Source organism: Manis javanica, chromosome 2 (assembly GCF_040802235.1).
Source record: "Manis javanica isolate MJ-LG chromosome 2, MJ_LKY, whole genome shotgun sequence".
NCBI lineage: Eukaryota > Metazoa > Chordata > Mammalia > Pholidota > Manidae > Manis > Manis javanica.
Window position 1 is genome coordinate 205,247,167 of NC_133157.1, and position 17,656 is coordinate 205,264,822.

Consider the following 17,656-nt stretch of genomic DNA (forward strand, 5'->3'; position numbering starts at 1 on the left):
AATGTTCTTTTTGAAGTGCCTGTTTTGCAAGAGGTTTTATGTATGCTGGACAAAATTCCTCTTTTAGGTCCATACATTATAAATACTTTCCCCATTCTATCCTTATTATCTTATCTCTCTCTCTTTTGAAAAACAAGTTTATTGAGGTATAATTGACATAAAACAATCTGTCCATAATTAAAGTATACAATTATAAATTTTGACATATATATATATATATACACACACCCATGACATGATCATTACAATCAAGCTGGTGGGTATACCCATCAGCCCCAGAGGATCCTCATGCGCTCTCGCAATCACGCCCTATTACTTCGTCCCATTTGCTAGCTACCTACTCCCCCACTCCACACACTGAGTTGCTTTCACATTTTCTAGACTTCTGTAGGAATCAAATCAAACGAGGTCTTTTTTTTTTTTCTGATCGAGACAGTTTGTTACTCATAGCACACCAGACAACATGAACATCAGCATAGTTGTGTGCTGGTCCTCCTGGCCCTATGTCCAGCAAGTGATACAGTGGTCCCAGATGCATGGCACACACACGGTGGGGTTGTGCTGTGGCTGAGGAACCCAGGCCTGGCACTTTTATAGCACGCTGTAAGCAATGCCTTTGTCTGAGAAAGATGTGATTGCATGTAACTCCTCTAATGGGATACCTGCTGTAATTCTTATCTTGGTTCCTCTGTAAGTGGTCTGTCTTTTTTCTCTCAAAACCTTCATGATTTTCTCTTTATCTTTGGTTTTAACCAGTTTGAATATGACAGACCCTATATTTTGTCTGTGTGTGGGGGCTTGCTTGTGTGTCTGTGTGTTTGTGTGTTGGCATTTAACCATTTTTGGATTCTGTGAGTTTTTTCTATCTCTGGTTCTCTCATTTTTTGGAAAGTTACTGGTCATCATTTCTACAAATAAATATGTGTATGTGTGTGTTTCTACCTATACTTTCTTCTCCTTCTGGGATTCAGATTACACACATGATAGTTTAGGAGCTTCTGTTCTGTTCGTCTCACTCTTTTTCTCTTTCTGTTTCAGTCTGGGTAGTCTCTGTTGACTTATCTTCAAGTTTACTGATTCTGTCCTCAGCTGTATTAAGTTTACCAATGAGCTTACCTGCCAAAGGCATTCTGTATGTATCTCTGTTATATGTTTTTAAAATTTCTGGCATTTTCCATATGACTCGTATAGTCTCCATCTCTCTGCTAACACTCCCTTTCTGTTTATGTATGTTGCCCATATTTTCCAATATATTTTTAGAGCTGTTTTAAATTCTCTGTTAGATAACTCCACAGAGTTATCTGGTGCTGAAGTCTGATTCTGTTTGGTTGTTGTTTTATCTCTTGACAATAAGGGTTTTCATTTTTTTGAAAATTGCTTTCTGTGTGTGTATAATTTTTATATTGATTTCTGGACATAATATGTAGAACAGTAACATTGAGGTAAACATTATTTACCTTTCTGGAAACTGTCACCTCTCTCTTTTCTCAGGCCATTAGTGTGGAGCCTTTAGTCTTGTCTGGAGTTGAACTGGCTTTGGGCTTTGCTGTTTCTGTGATGACTTCACGTGTCTGTGACTCCAGTGTTTTCTGTACGCTCAGGCTAGCCACACTGGGCCCTTAGTAATTCAGTAAACATTGCAGCTGAATTCTTCCAACCTGTTTGCACAGAGACCTCTTCCTCCTCCTCCTGCTTCTCAAGTGTGCCAGGGCCTGCGTCCCATATCTTCTTGGAGGTTCCTTGGAATTCAGGTTAATTGGTTGTCCTGCAACCTCAGCTCTCTGGGTTCAGATTCCACTTCCGTCACTTAACTTGCTGTATGACCTCAGTCCCTTCATCTTTGTACTTCAGTGTCTGGAATTCTGGAAGGCTGGGCGGCGGCTCTATCCAGTCCCGGGGCCGGGAATCGGGGGCCGCGGGGTGAGTCCCAGGGTCCAGAGGCCTTCGTCGCAGTGCACCTGCCCCGATGGGCGGCACCGGGTCAGTCCCTCCCCGCCCCGGCGGGTCCCCAGGCTCTCTTCCCCTGCGGTTGTGTCCTGGAGATGTGCGCGCAGCAGCGTGGCAGGCCAGGTGGACGGGTGCGTGTCCGCAGCGTCGGGGCTGCGCGGGAGTCGGGGAGCAGCAAGAGCGCGTGGGCCGGGCTCGCGAGCGGGTCCCCGCGGCCGGGCTGCGCCGGCGGGCGGGGCGCGGCAAGTGTATCCGAGCGCGCGGGTACGAGCGCGCGGCTGCGGCTGCCGGAGCCCGGCTCGTCGCGGGGAGGAAGGATGCGGGCCGGGAACTTCCCGCCCGACCTGGAAGCCCGAGCGGTCGCCCCCGCAGGGGCTGCCCCCGGCCGCCGGGACAGCGGCGAGCGCGGGTGCCCGCCGCCCCTCCCCCACTTCCGCCTGCTCAAACGAGTTCTTTTTTGTCTGGCTTCTTTTGCTCAGCATCATTATTTTCAGACTCATCCACATGGTAGCATCAACATGGATGTACCAACAGTCTGCTAATTTTTATTGCCTTTTATACTCTCGTATATGTTCATGAGGGATGTTGGCTTGTAGATTTTTGTCTGGTTTGGTATCAGGAATGGATTGGAAAGTATTCCCTTCTCTTCAATTTTCTGGAAGAGTTTGTCTACCTGACAATGCTTCTTTCTCAAATGTATGGTAGAAATCACCCCGAAGCCATGTGGGCCTGGAGTTTTCTTTGTATGGAGTTGGGTTCTTATATTTATTTTTAATGAAAACTGAATTTCCTTATTAAAATTGATAAGGATTTATTTTCTTAATAACAGGGTATTCTTTTTTTTAAAACATTTTATTTTGAGATAATCATAGATTTACATCCAGTTGTAAAATGTCATACAGAAATCCCGTGTGCTCTTTATCCAGTTTCCCCCTATGTAAACATCCTGTAAAATAAGATTGAACCAGATATTGACCTTGATGTAGTGAAGATATAGAACATTTCCACCTGGACGTCCAGGTTCCCCACTGTTCCCACGCTCTTCATCGATGCCTTGGAGGGGTGAGGGCCTCATTACTGCCCGGTGGGGGAAGTGTCAGCGCTGCACCCCGCATTCCCTGGCACCACTCTAACGGGATGGGGCATCTGTTACAGGAGGGTGAGAGTAGAAGTCTAGGCTCCACTCTGCTGTCTGAAAGTGCTCTGTCTTGCTGGGCTGCCCTTTCCTGGTCCTTTATAGAGAGAGAAGACTCTTGGTGGGGCTTTTTGCTCTGTTCCCATTGGCTTTTTGGGGTGGCCAGCTTCCACAGCTGCAAGTCAAAAGAAATACAGGGAACTCATCTGTTTCCTTGGGTCCATAGCTATTGGTCTCTATATATGTTTCTCCGTATGTATATATAGTCCAGATTTTTAGTTGTAACTACCTGATATTAGTAATTTGTATCTCCTCTCTTTTTTTCCTGATAAATATATCTAGAAATTTGTTAATTTTATTAATCTTCTCAAAGAATCAGCTTATAGTTTCATTGACCTTCTCTGCTGTTTCTCTGAATTTTATTTCATTGAGTTCCATTCTGGTCTTTATTACTTCCTCTCTCCTATTTGTTTTGCATTTAATTTTCTCTTCTTTTCCTGTTTTCTTAAAGTGGGAGTAGACATCATTGATTTAAGGTAGGAATATAGCACTATACATTTCTAAGTACTACTTTAACAGATCTCACAAAGTTTGATATGTTGTGTTTTCATTCTCATTAAGTTCAAGAAACGCTTTGTAATTTCTCTTATATTTTGTCTTTGGTCCACCAACTATTTAGAAACATTCTTTGGTTTTCAGATGTTTTGGATTTGTTCTCCCCCAATGATCTTTTATTGACTTCTTTTCTTCCTCAGTTTTACTGAGATGTAATTGACATATAACATTGCATAAGTTTAAAGTATACAATGTAATGATTTTATATGTATATATATATATAGTTACATTTTTTTCCTTGTAATGAAAACTTTATTATTAATTTCTAATTTAATTCCATTGTGGTCAGAGAATATACCTTGTATTAATTGAGTTCTTTCAAATTTATTGAGACTTTTGTTGTAGCACAGAATAGGATCTATTGCAATAAATGTTCCATGTGCACTTGAAAAGAATGTGTATCCTGCTGTCGTTGGATGGTGTATTCTATAACATAAATTAGGTCAAGTTTGTTGACATAGATGGACAGTTTCCTATGTCTTTGCTGATTTCCAATCTATTCACTCTCTCAATTATTGTGAAAGGGTATTGATATCACTGACCATGGTTATGGATTTGTCTATTTTTAATTTCAGTTCTATTAGGCTTTTTGATTCCTATATTTAAAAACTGTGTTATTATTGGGTTCACAAATATTTAGGATTGTTATTTCCCCTTGATGAATTGAGTCCTTGTAATGAAATGATGTTTGTTTTATCTCTGGCAATATTCTTTCTTCTAAAATCATGGCAGGCACTGCAGATTTCTTATGACTAATATTGGCATGTTTTTAAATTTTTTTATCCTTTTTTTATTTATATGCTTTTAACCTATGTGTGTCTTTATGTATAAAGTATATTTCATGTAGACACACATACATATACATGTATACGTATGTAATTGTATATGTCTTGTCTGGCTTTTAGTTGTTTCAGGCTGAAAAGTAACCCCATAATCTAATTTGCTTAGGACTGACAGATAATTTTGAACAGCAGTGTTGAGAGTGGCCATCCTTGCCTGAATTGGGGATAATATTAAATATGATATTAGTTACAGGCTTTTTTCAAATACCCCTCATCAGATTTAAGAAGACTTAACTTTGTGAACCATTGCTCCAAGTTTATAACATGCATCTTCAAGTTATCACAATCTAATTTCATATAAATCCTATTACTTCATGCATAATGTAAGAATCTATTCTGTAAGCTTACATTTACCCCCTTCTGTCCTTTGTGCTATTTACTTCTACATATTTTATAAATCCCACAATACATTGTTATTTTTACTTTTTATTAACTTCTGTTTTAATAAATGTCTTCTAATTTGCCACATATTTGGTATTTCCAGCATACTCTATTATTTATGTCTGGCAATTTTCTTCTATTGTCTTTTTCCTTCAGCTTGAAGAACTTTCACTTTTTCACTTCTCTTTTTTATAAAACAACCAGATCCAACCCATCAGGAAATCCTTTTTTCTCTTTCTTCTAAATATATATAGAACCCTAGCTCTTCTCATATTTTCCAATGTAAATACACTTACTCAACCCACTATCTGTTTATGTCCTAATTAGTGTAACAGTCTCCTAATGGTCTCTCTGTTTACACTATTATCTCTCAACTGTCCAGTCTCAATATAGAAGCTATAGTCATCCTCTTAAAATAGAAGTTAATTCACATCTTCCTTATGCTCAAACAACTGAAACCAAAATGGTTTCAATTCCATTCAGATTAAATTCCAATGGCTGACAATACCCTGCACACCATTCCCTATTACTTCTCTGACCACATTTTTCTATTCCACTCCCTCTCTGACTTTAATCCAGCCACATGGTAAGTGTGCAAAATAGTTTGCCCTTTTGGGAAAAGCTGGGCAATTTCTTATATAGTTAAATATGCATGGACCATACAACTCCAATCCACTCTGGGGTGTTTAAAGGGGAGACATGAAAACTTTCATTCACACACAAAAAATGTCATGTCAGTATTTGTAATGGCTTTGTTATTGATGGCTAAAAACTGGAAACCCTCAAATGCCCTTCCACTGATGAATGGAGCAAAAACAGTGGCACATCCATACAATGGAATACTACTCACCAAGTAGAAGGAAAGAACAACATGCAACAACTGGAGGTGTCTTAAGTGCATTAGTCTAAGTGAAAGAAACCGGTCTCAAAAGTTTACATACTGCATGTTCCATTTATGTGACCACTGGGTGAGAGGGAGGTGTGATTCAGAGCAGGGAGACTGCACGAGGTGACCACACAGGGGTGCAGGGTAGATCTAATGGAGGCGACAGACACATTCTATATCTTTATATCTAGATTTAAGTTGTGCTTAAAAGACGGTATGCACTTCTCAAAACTTGCTTAACACTAAAAAAAGAAATTTTACTGCATGAAAATTATACCTTAGCTTCAAAATGGGATAAAAGCATATTCAAATATCATTCCATAAGATTTTTATAGAATAAATCATAAAAATATGAATATACATAATTATAGCCTTTGAACTAGTGGAGAACTTGACTGTGTGGATTTAGCAGTGTGTAGGTTGCAGATGCTAACATTAGCCTGTCCTAACCATTATAGTGCATTGTTAATTAACACTAGAATCATGTGGCCATTATATTTCCATTTTTTTGTTGTTGTTGTGTTGAGTTCACATATGTTCACGTAAAAAATTCTAAGAATCTGTCTGCCGCAAGAATATGTATTGTTATGTAAATATCCCATTTCGTTTCATAGAATCTTAAATTGTGGACCTTCTCAAGTATTTCAAGCATTGAAAAGGTTAATGAGACTTTTGAATCAGCTGGACTGAACCTGAATTTTTAGTCACTGCCTATCTTCCACAGTGATCCAACTAGGTTAAGTAGTTCTGATGAAATGATAATGACACAGGGCTTATTTTTTTTAAGGGAGTCAGTAACTTTGAAAAAGAAAATAAGCTACAGCCTGAAGCTGTCTTCCTTTTATCCATTCTGCAGTGACAGAAGCCAGCTCTGTCTTACCTTCTAAGAAATGATTTTTTCACCCTCACCTTTTTTCTCTGGGACAGCATCAGAACATTTCATCCTCTGTACATATGATATGTAGAACACCTAGCCTCAAAAAATGCTCCTGTTATGAAACCATTCTCTTTAGGAGGCTGCTTATTGATGTGAGGCCCTAACTGTGGGTGGGGCTATCTGTCCTAAGTGTCCCTACACATAAAAATTTGAAGGATTATTCAGCGGAAGACATTATGGTGCCGGCAGAGGATTTGTGGAGAATGATTGAGATCACAATTGGAAAATAAATATGTTACACTGATCAATTATAGCAATCCTTAAAGGTACATTTCATACATGACTGGGAATGGAGAAAGTGGACAACTGATAAGGTCCCAGATTTAGGGTCCCTTGAGTCCCCTCACTCTCATTAACGATGGGCAAATTACTTTACCTCTCAGCGCCTTGATTTCCTCATTTGTCTCATAGGAATCACTACAATAACGATCTCTTTTGTTTGTTGGTATTTAGAACATGAAAAGCATCATGAAACACTGCCTGGTACAGAATAAATCCTCAAAAATTACTCACTATTATAAAGAGTAAAGAGCATCTGATCAGGGTCGACTGACCCAAGGTCATTTCTCTATTTACCACTAATAAGCTGCGTGTCACTGAATAACTTTTTAAAACTTCTGTCCTTTGGTTTTCTCATTGGTTAAGTGGGTATGCCATGTACTCTCCCAAAGATATTATGATGAAGATTAAACTTAATTGTGCATTTAAAGTGATAAGTGGAGTGCCTGTAAAAAGTAGGTGTTCAATACATTTAACTAGTCATTACTACTACTACTATGAATATTGTTAGCTAAACTCCAGATTCCTCTATATTGTATGCTTAACAAATGCTATTCAGCAGCCTTTAAAGAAAGGGATAAACTTGTAAAGGTGCCTTAAATATTCATGCTGGACAACTGCCAAAGGACCAAGAACCACTCTCTGGCCAAGACCAAAGCCAGAGGCTAGTATCACCACCTCATCTTGCAGGATGAAAGATTAAATATTAAATTTAATTTTTAAAGTTATTATTATTTCATTGTTAAAATTTGGTTGTCTTTAAAAATTGTGTTATTTTTATTTGTAAATGTTCATGAAAAATAATGCCCAGGCACTGTCAGATGTCAGATTGCTTCTTATGTCCTTATACCCTATGAAACTGAATGAATTATTGCTTTCTTTTAGGACATTTTTGGAGCCAGGTTTTTTGTTGATTTGCTATCTCTGAAGACATAGGTCAAACGCTCCCTCCAAGCCTTTACGCTTGCTATCTGCTATGATTTTAAGTGATTTAACTACTTGCTTACATCCTCTTTGAGTCATGAACATAAAGACTTTGTTGGCAATGGGGAAACATTTTATTGAATAAACTCTTAGTGTGAGGCTTTGTGCACTCATTAAGGAAGGAACTGACCCAGTCTAGGTTCCCTAGAAAACAGAGCCTATGGGAAACTTCACATACTAATGCTTTACTGAGACATATGAATCAGAGCAGTGAGACTGAAGGAATAGTTAAGTGATCAGAGAAAAAGGTACAAAGCAAATATAAGTGGGTCCATCTATGAGCTAGTCACAGCTCAGTGAAAATACGTCATCAGTTATTTGGTCATACAGAACACCTCAATCAGGCCCAATCAACACATGCCTCCTTTTAACTAGTCCTTTCAAAGAAAGAAGGGAAAGAAGTTCATTTGGTGGTTCTCTCTTGTCTGTTTGTCTATCATTTATCAATGGTCATGCAAAGGGTATTTATTAACCTTCCTGAATTTCCATATATGGAATATGTATGCCTTTTGGTAAAGAAAATTAACACTCCATTGTGGAAGGGATCAAATATAATCACATGCCATCAGTTGGTTGGCTGATCTCCATGAAGAATGGTCCTATAATTAGTGCATCAGTGTCTGCTCCTGGCAGTACATGAATCAGGCTGGATGGGTAGGAACCCACCCTGTTGGACCTGTATGTATCCTCCATAGTTTGAGGCAAGAAAGTGAGCATATACTGCTCTTCTTGCTGCGTAAAGTCTGTTTGCTGTCCATACTCACTTTTAATTGGCATAGAGGGGAATCAGTGTTTGCCTAATCAGTAGCTGCAGAGAAAGAGTTGGAGGCTGTGCTGCCTGTGTCTGGTCAGGACAGTGCTTCCAGCACCGCCACTACACCAAAGACCACCTGATTCTCTTACAATAGACCACTGACATCTACCATGGTAGAGCAGGCCTCGTTTAAGGTGAACTGAATGGACATGGGGAGACCACGACCTCATGGGCCATTCATCTTTGATGGCAGCAGTGTCTTAGCTTGGATCTCACCAAAAGCAGAGCATGAGACAAGGGGCTGGGATCAAATACTTTATTTGGGAAGTGATCTTGGGAATTAAAAGTGAGGTAGTGGAGGAAGTGGGTGTGAAAGGAGGGAAAGCCAGTAAATTTTGTGTTATTGAGCTACTGTGGGATCCTGGTGGTTAATCTTTCTAGGAACTGACTAATGAACTCTGTAGAATAAGCTTCAGAATTTTCCCACCAAAGAATGTGAGAGGCCAGGATGTTTGCCCGCTTATACCCATGCTCACAGGTTGATGGCGATTGTGGTGTGCTGACTCCTTGTGTTCCCCATTTCCAGGCTTCATCTGTGCAAGGAATGAGCATGAGAGTTCTTTGAAGTGGGATGACATCCTTGTACCTAGAAGCTCTCCACCACAGCTAAAGCTGCAGGTAATGGATGGCTGGGGGATGTGATACCCATAGGCACTGATCTCTATATCAGCCAAACAGGAATTAGATATTGCTTCTGATTTGCTATTTTGGTATGTATGCAGGGGCAATTTCAAGGGCTCCACTTGGTGTCCCTATCACAATGTCAATATCTTATCAATTAGGAACCAGAGGAAGAGTACTGATTGCTGCTAAGTGTGTATGTGTGTGTGTGTGTGTGTGTGTGTTTGCATGTGCACACTCCTAATTATTCATTTGGAGAGCAGGCAAACAAGTACAGGGTGATGAGTGGACATACATGGTATGAGCATGAGGACCCATTAGATCTACTTTGAGAAAGGCAATAGGCAAGATAATTCACCACTTAGCTTGTATAAATCCTAAGTCCTACTCTAACTGGAGGACTAATATGGCTTTTTAGTTTCCCTGCTATGTGTATCAATTTAGACCTCATATCTGTTTTCAAAAGTCTGATTGCTCACTTCCCCACTGCATACTCACTTTGGGACAGACACAGGTTTCTCTGGGGAGGGACTGGAAGAATACTCATTATAGATAAGTTTGGTGACACCACAGGATCCTTTTTCAAGTGGACCTGGCCTCCCGTTTGATCAATGGGCTATAGGTCTGTAAACTAAGTTAGGCCTGGGACCTGGATAAGATTCGGTGATTTTTCCATTTTGGTGGCTGATGTCAGCCTTTGCTCACTAGATCTAATTTCTTCTGGTTTTGGAACTCAAGCAATACCTTATTAGGTAACCACCTATCTCCTTCCAGGAATTCTGTGTTGTGTTAGCTGTAGCCATACATTCCTGTGGGTCAGCACACTGTTACTGTTACTCTAACTTTAGATCCTTTGATCTACATTGCTTATGATGCTTAAGTCTTAAAGCCTGGTCTCTGCTTGTCCAGAATCCTATTATCTGTAAGACATTGGGGTTAAATTCATGGCCTGTAGAGGTGAGCCACTACCCAGGGTCTCAAAGATGCTAACAGCCCCTTCACCAGCGCATTCCTCGCCCTAATGAGAAAGGTGTGCTCTGGCCTTCTAGGGAATATACTCAAGTGATGGATTCTCAGCTTGTGTAGTAAATCCATTCTATCACTCCTAACTCTCTAAGCCTTTTGAATCCTTCTCCAGTAGCACAAGGAGGCAGTTCTGGAATCTCTACTTTGACTACTATTAATCAGTCCATAGTCCTTCTGAGCTATGCACAGTACTATTGGAGATAATTTGAGATGCCCTTCCCAGAACACCAAATCCCAAACAACACCTTAGTGCCCTCATGCCAGTGAATTATTGCTTTTGCAACATTACATTCCATGCTCTTGTGTACGGTACCCTCAACATTCATTCCCACATGTTTTCCTATTGGCATCTATTAACCATGTCCTGCAGTTCTTTTTGAGATGTGGACTATTTATTACTGGAGAAGTGACTATAATTTCCTCGTTGGTTTGTGCTGAGACTTAGCTCTGATCGCTGTCTTGAAGACAATAAAGGACAGTTGTACTGAGTGTTCAAAAGAAGACGTATTATCTTTGAACACATTGCCCTGAGGCTGCAGACAAAACTGCCATGACGGCCTTCTGATTTTCATATCAGACATTGTCCTGATAACTAATTATGTTAAGCCTGCTTTCTACTTGCAAGGCCTCCAGTGATGGCCAAAGGAACTACCACCCTGTATAATGTTTATTAGAATTTACTTTATATGGATTAATACAGCAGCTATTTGACTCTGCAGTGACTTGATTTCATCCTGTACCTCATCACATTATCTACAAATGAAAATTTTAGTAATTATGATGCCATCACATGCCATTTGTTCTTAACACTGCAAGTACCTGCACCAGTGGTGTACCTATTATTTCTAGACAGAGTCAATCTTAATATAAATCTTGACCTTTAGGTCTGCTCTCTAGGAGCACCCTTGGAACCAATTGTCTTATCCCAGTTTCCCTAGAAAACAGCCTGAGTCAAAGCTTGGATGTTGATTACGGAGAGATGTGATTCCAACCAAACAAGAGTAGAAGTAAAGGAAGTGAAGGAGGGAAGCAGGGAAGAAATCCAAGCTGGTGAATTATGAAGCCATCCCATCTCTACCAGGAAACACAGCCGGTTGCTCTGACATGGGAGATACCTAGTTAGGCTCGTGGGAAGGAATGGAATACTTGATACGTTGACTGCCTCCTGTCTTCTTCCAACTGACCAAATTTCACTGAGTGAGACTACACTGCACTCTCTGCATTTAATCACCTTGCTCTTTCTGGCACCTGCTTGAAAAATCCGATCTCACGCTCTGTGGCACAACTTTTCACCCAAGACCAGAGGAGTCAGAGGTCAAGAGTGTCCATGGTCAGATCCAAAGCTCCTCATTGCTGTGGCTACTATGGTTCCCACCGTGTGTGATGAAGGTCACGCAAGAGCCTGGGGCGTATCCTGGGCAGAAGCTCATCTAAGCGGATGGCCCCTTACTTACATTTTTATTTCTAATGCTTTTTCATGGAGTTGTTTTATTTCATACATTCACAATAAGTTCAGGGATTGAAGAAATAGAGTGGAAATTGTTGTATAGCCTTCTAAAGGCTAAATCTGAAGTTGAAGAGAAGATTTTGACTGAATAACACAGACAAAGCTGACCTTAGGCAAATCCCTGGTTTTAATTTGATGTTTAGTAGAATTTCTGTTCAAACAAGTGCCCTTTTAGTTAAAGTAATATATCTCTTACTTAAGTGGCAGACGTGTGGGACTGTTACTTGGTTTTTGCCAACCTACAGAAATTACATCACATGATCTGGAGGTTAACTATTAAGACAAGTCCAAATTTTTTACTAGCTAGACAGGAGTTGGCAGAGGAAGCTTATGCCTTTGCATAGAGTCCTAGATGTAAAAAGAAGATATAAACTTAAAAAGACTAGGGTTTTATGGCATTATAATTTTGTGTTCTGATAATTAAATGAGCCTCCATGTCTATCATCTTTCTATCTGCTCATCATCTCTCTTTATACATAGCTATCTTTATACACACACATATATACATACATACAGTTTTTCTTTCAGTTAACCTTTCATTTTCAAGGTCAGACACTTAGATGGTAAAAAGGGGAATGAAATTAAGAGTGCTTACACTACCTAAAAGGAACTGCAGCTTTAGAATACAAGCAGTTAGACATCGTTAATAGAAAGAGTGCCTTAAGGATTAGCATCTATTATTATTTTTGTGACACATACAGATAAACAACCTGCCACCAGGAAGGCACTCTGAAAAGGACAGTCGGTCAAAGTGGCACACAGTATTCATTTTTTGACAAGCAGCTAGGGTTTGGAAACACATTGGGGTACATATTAATATCTGGATTGAAAAAGAAATCTCTGACTACATTCTAAGTGCTTGGCAAAAGCAAAATGGGGGAAAATCTGATGATACGGATCAACTACCATTCGGTTAACATACACTGTATGTCAAGCACTGGGGTAAATGTGACACATACCTTATCTCCTCTGATCTTTCACTGCATCTTTAAGTGTAGGAATCATTATTTCACCAAATGAAACTGAATCCCAGAGAGTTAAAAAATTAATCCAATGGAGTAGTATTTGAATTCAGATCTGTGTGCTTAAAATATGTGCTCCTACCCCCACCACTGACTGTTTCTCCAATGTGCCAGGTATTTTATATTCATTAGCTCAGGAATCTTCTCAGACACACTGTGCTCAGTGATGAGAACACTGGGACTCAAGAAAGAAAAGAAATGTTTCTAAAGCCACAGAGGTAATCAATGATGGAGGCTAAGACAACTTCATTCCAAATCCCCAATCTTCCCACTACTCCATGTTATTGCCTAAATTCCTAAACAATGAAGCTAGTCCAGCCTTGTGCATTCTCTCCAAGGCTTTTTTCCATTTCATAGCTCATTCGATCCAGAAAAATACATGTGTGTGAGTGATTAGGATAAGGCCAATACTAGCTACTAATAATGACTCAAAGTCATTTAAAGACACCACACTTTTTCTCCAACCCTGAAGACTATTTGCACTATCCCCAATTTATAGGCAAGGAAAATTTTAACCTCTCAGGCATTTATGAATTCATATGTAATAGTAAAAAGTAAAGCTGTTATTTTGCCTTGAAACATCAACTCCAATGCTTAAAAGAAAAACCTGGCCATTTGAAAATCCAAAAGCAAAATACAGAAGGCAAGCTGTTCTTCCTTGATTCCGTGCAGGTGTTTGTCCCCAAATTTTAGCCCTCAGCAAAGTGAAGACTGTGAAGGGGATGGTAGGCAAAATGGAATTACCCTTTCTGACTGAATGGTTTGATGAAGTGGAGAAGCCATCAAGTCTTCAAAGTAGGTCAGGTCACCAAGAGACCTAACAGAGACTTTTAGTTTTTAATGATCCACTTAATCCTAGTGATAATGTGGAGAAATGAGCTCTTTGATCAACGTTGGTAGGTGTAACACAGGTAATGTCCTTTTGGAAATTAACTTGGTCACACATAGAAAAAGTCTTCAAAATGTTTTTGTCTGTTAGCACAGAAATTCCTCTCAGAAATCCGTCTTAAGGAACCAATTCCAAATGGCAATAGCTTGATGTACCAACTGGCCAGTTGTCATAGGGTGTTAGTGTTACGCTGGACAGATAGATGCTAACAGATGAAGACAAAAGCTACAGGTAAAACAATACAACTTACGACAAACTTGGCACAGATACAGCAACATTTGAGTCCGATGCTTGTAATTTGTCCTCTGGCCTTGCCAAGACCCCACAAAGGTGCTTATCCACAAACTGTGATGAGGACAGTGTTGGGCTTTTTGAAACCACCCTCCATCATTCTTCCAAGGCCTGGGCAGAGGGCAGGGAGTCTCACTGGTCCCTACCACCCATCCTGGAGACCCAGGCTACAAGGCTTTCTGCTCCCTGGGCAAGGAACTGGTAAGAGTCTAGCACAGGAGTGATATTGGCAGCAAAATGAAGTGGATCAAATGTAAATTTCCCTCAGCATATCCATTTCAGCTAATTTATAAACAGAACTTGTAACATGATGTGGATAGTTAAAGGTTGAAAGAAATGAATGTGCTAATTTTGATTACATTTAAGCTATAGAAATGGCTGTGTGGTATGACTCAATCCATAAATAATGGCACATACACGTAACAGAACAGAATGTAACCACTAAAAATGATGTGTATGAGTATTTTATAAGCAATATTAAAAGTGTTTTTATTATCATATTAAGTTAAAAAGTGGGCTGAAATATTACAAATAAAATATGGTGCCAAGTGTGTAAATAAGGATGCAAAGGAAAAATCCTAAAAACAAATTGATCTTTTCAGTCTTCTTTTCTTCCCTCCCTTCCTCTCTCTCTACATCCTCAAAAGCGAAAACAGAGGCAAATAAACTAAAAAGTACTGGACTGGGAAATGGCCTGACTGGGTTTTGGTCTCAGCTGTGTCGTCAGCTGCCTGGAGCATTCTGCAGTGATCTGGAGGAACCCTCCTCAGACCTGAACACGGAGAGCAATCTTGGAAGCAGTGACATCGTGGGCTCCAGGGCAATTTGATTTCATTCAAAAAGGCAACATGATTTGAACATGAGATACTCTGTTTTGGTAAACTATGACTTTGTTAGGCAGAGGAAGATAAACCCGGGGCTTGTTAAACCTCACAGAATCCACTGAAAAAAGAGACTGGTGCACTGTTATCCTCTCAACTCAATTTTCAAACCTATTCAGGTTTATCAGCCTATTTTGTAACTCAATTAAAAAAATGTTCTTTAATTAAGTGCTTTGAAATTGCTTAGTTTAACTGGATTCTTGATTCTCAGTGAGGCAAAAAGCCAGTGGATTCTCTTGCTGTCAAGATACCAGGAGTTTTTCTTTTTCTTTTTCTTCTTCTTTTTTTTTTTGGCATGGAAGCAGTTTATTTTTAATTATTCTTATTTCTCGAGATTTTGGTGTTACAAACAGGACTTGAGAAATAATTGGATGTGCTCCAGAGTTCAATATTTCTATCAGAAGACTGTTACCCCAAATATGTCACACACTTTAAAATAAACATATTAGCATTTTAAAGTAGCAAATTTATTTAAATTGTGAAATAGAAAGGCTTTGTTAGGTATGGCCATTTTAAGTGCTCAGTTTGAAATATGTTTTAATATACAATTTCCCCTTGACATGCTCAAACAGCATGAGAATTTGTATTACCTTTCTTTTGAGTCTGTATTCCAGGGTTGGAGGGGAAATGACCAATTTGTGCTTTTCTATCTAACTTGCTTCTGGTGGAATCCTGTTCCACTGTAACACAGTGCCTGATACATGCAAAGCATAAAACAAGTTGAGCTGGAGGTAATGGTAGAATGAAGGAAGGAGCAGAGGGAAAATATGATAGCCGTAGGGAAGGGGAGAGTAAATGGGCATTCCAGTGTCTACTCTGACAGAATTATCCTAGATGCTTTTCATATGTATTCTCAGTTAATCTCCCCTTCATCTCCATAGAACAGATACTATAATTATCCCCATTTTGCAGAAGAGGAAACTGAAGTTGTAGATGTAGTTACCTCCCCAAGCCTCACAGCAGTAAAGCTAAACTGTAAACCCATTTGTGTTTGCAAAGCCTATGCTCCTTCTACCCAATATCTGCTTTATGGGAAACTTATGAAACAGGGTCTTAAACACTTATGTAAAAATTTCACTTCCAGTCAAGATGATATAACTAGGATGGTAATTACCTTCCTGCATGAGACAACCAAAGATACAGATATTAATGAATGGGAAAAAAAACAGTTTTCAAGACATCTAGCAGAAGGAAAGTGATTCTGAGAGAAGATAAAGATGGGTAAGCCCTATGATTAGCCCAGGCTACTACCCTGGAAGAGTGTCCAGGTCACAGAAGGACAGGGAGACTCTAGAACCAAGAAGGCCTTGTTGGGTTGGGGAAGCAGTGCTGGGAGTCAGGGGAGATGAAGGTGGCTTGAATTTTTAGGAGAGAGTACCAGAAAAGAGAGAGGCTGATCAGAGAGAAAACTCCAGAGGAGTCCCCTCAAGTCTGCACCTAGGTACTGGCCAGTGCGTGTGTGTGAAGAAATTACCAGAGGCCAAGAAAACAATCACCTGGAAGGATAAAAGGTAACAGTGACATCATGCACACAGGGCTGGGAATAGTGCATCGAACACCCAGCCAGCCTGGAAGATCTCAGGACCGACAGGCATTGGATAGAGTACACAGAATGTGCTTGCCTGAGCAGCGGGGAATGCTTAGCACCAGACGCCAAACAACCAGTCCCATCCCATGCGACAATTCTTAAAAGCCACAAGAATTAATCTGTTTCCAATAACTTTATTGGTTCCAGAACAAAACTCAAGAATTTATAGCAATACAAAAATGTGCTGTATTCAACAAGGTGAAATCAGAATGCTAGGGCTTTAATAAAATATTACCAACCATACAAAAAAAATGTAAGAAAATATAACGCATAATGAAGAGAAAAAGCAATCAATCTAAATTGACCCAGAACTGGCTGACAAAGATGTTATAATAATCACAAAAAGGCATCAAAACAGTTATTATGTCTATATTCCATATATTCAGAAAGCTAAGTGGAGATATGAAAGATATTTCTAAAAGCTCAAAATTGAATTTTTAGAAGGGAACGTTTCAGTGAGTGAGAAGAAAATACATTGGTTGGGTCAATGACAGATTAGACACTGCACAGGAAAAGATGAGTGAACTCAAAGACATGGCCCTAGACACTGTTTTAAAATCTAACAGAGGTAAAGAGGAAAACAGATGAGCACAGCATCTCTGAGCAGTAGGACAACTTCAAGCATCCCAACAGGGGCAAGAGGGGCCGAGGAGACAGAAAAACAATGACATTTTATAAGGGTTGAAATTTTTCCAAATTTGATCAAAACTCTAAAATCACAGATCCAAGAGTCTCAATGAACCTTAAGTGCAGGAAACATGAAGAAAATTATGCTCTAATTATGCCTCAACAAAGTTTTGTAATGATTAAAAAAAAAATCTTTCATGGAACTCACTAGCACCCCTCAGGCTTCTGCTTCTGAAAATGTGCACGGCAGTGATTGCACTAGTCATCTCTGAGGAGGTGAGTGTTGTGATTGTTACCTTCAGTCCTGTGGAACTGTCAGGAGCAGACTGTGACAATTCTATCTCTGCATTGTGCAGAAAATGCCAGAGATGAAGTCCCCTGGCT

At 39.7% G+C, this 17,656-nt stretch overlaps 1 long non-coding RNA gene across 2 annotated transcripts; it reads left to right on the forward strand.

Annotated features, from left to right (window-relative positions):
- The first annotated feature begins 1,854 nt into the window (after positions 1 to 1,854).
- Positions 1,855 to 17,140, forward strand: LOC140848011 (uncharacterized). Of its 2 annotated transcripts, none has more exons than XR_012128439.1 (3): positions 1,855 to 1,980; positions 9,347 to 9,438; positions 14,824 to 17,140. It is a non-coding gene; the product is annotated as an uncharacterized lncRNA (long non-coding RNA). The 2 variants fall into 2 exon arrangements; XR_012128438.1 differs by having other exon boundaries at positions 1,954 to 2,078.
- Positions 17,141 to 17,656: the final 516 nt, after the last annotated feature.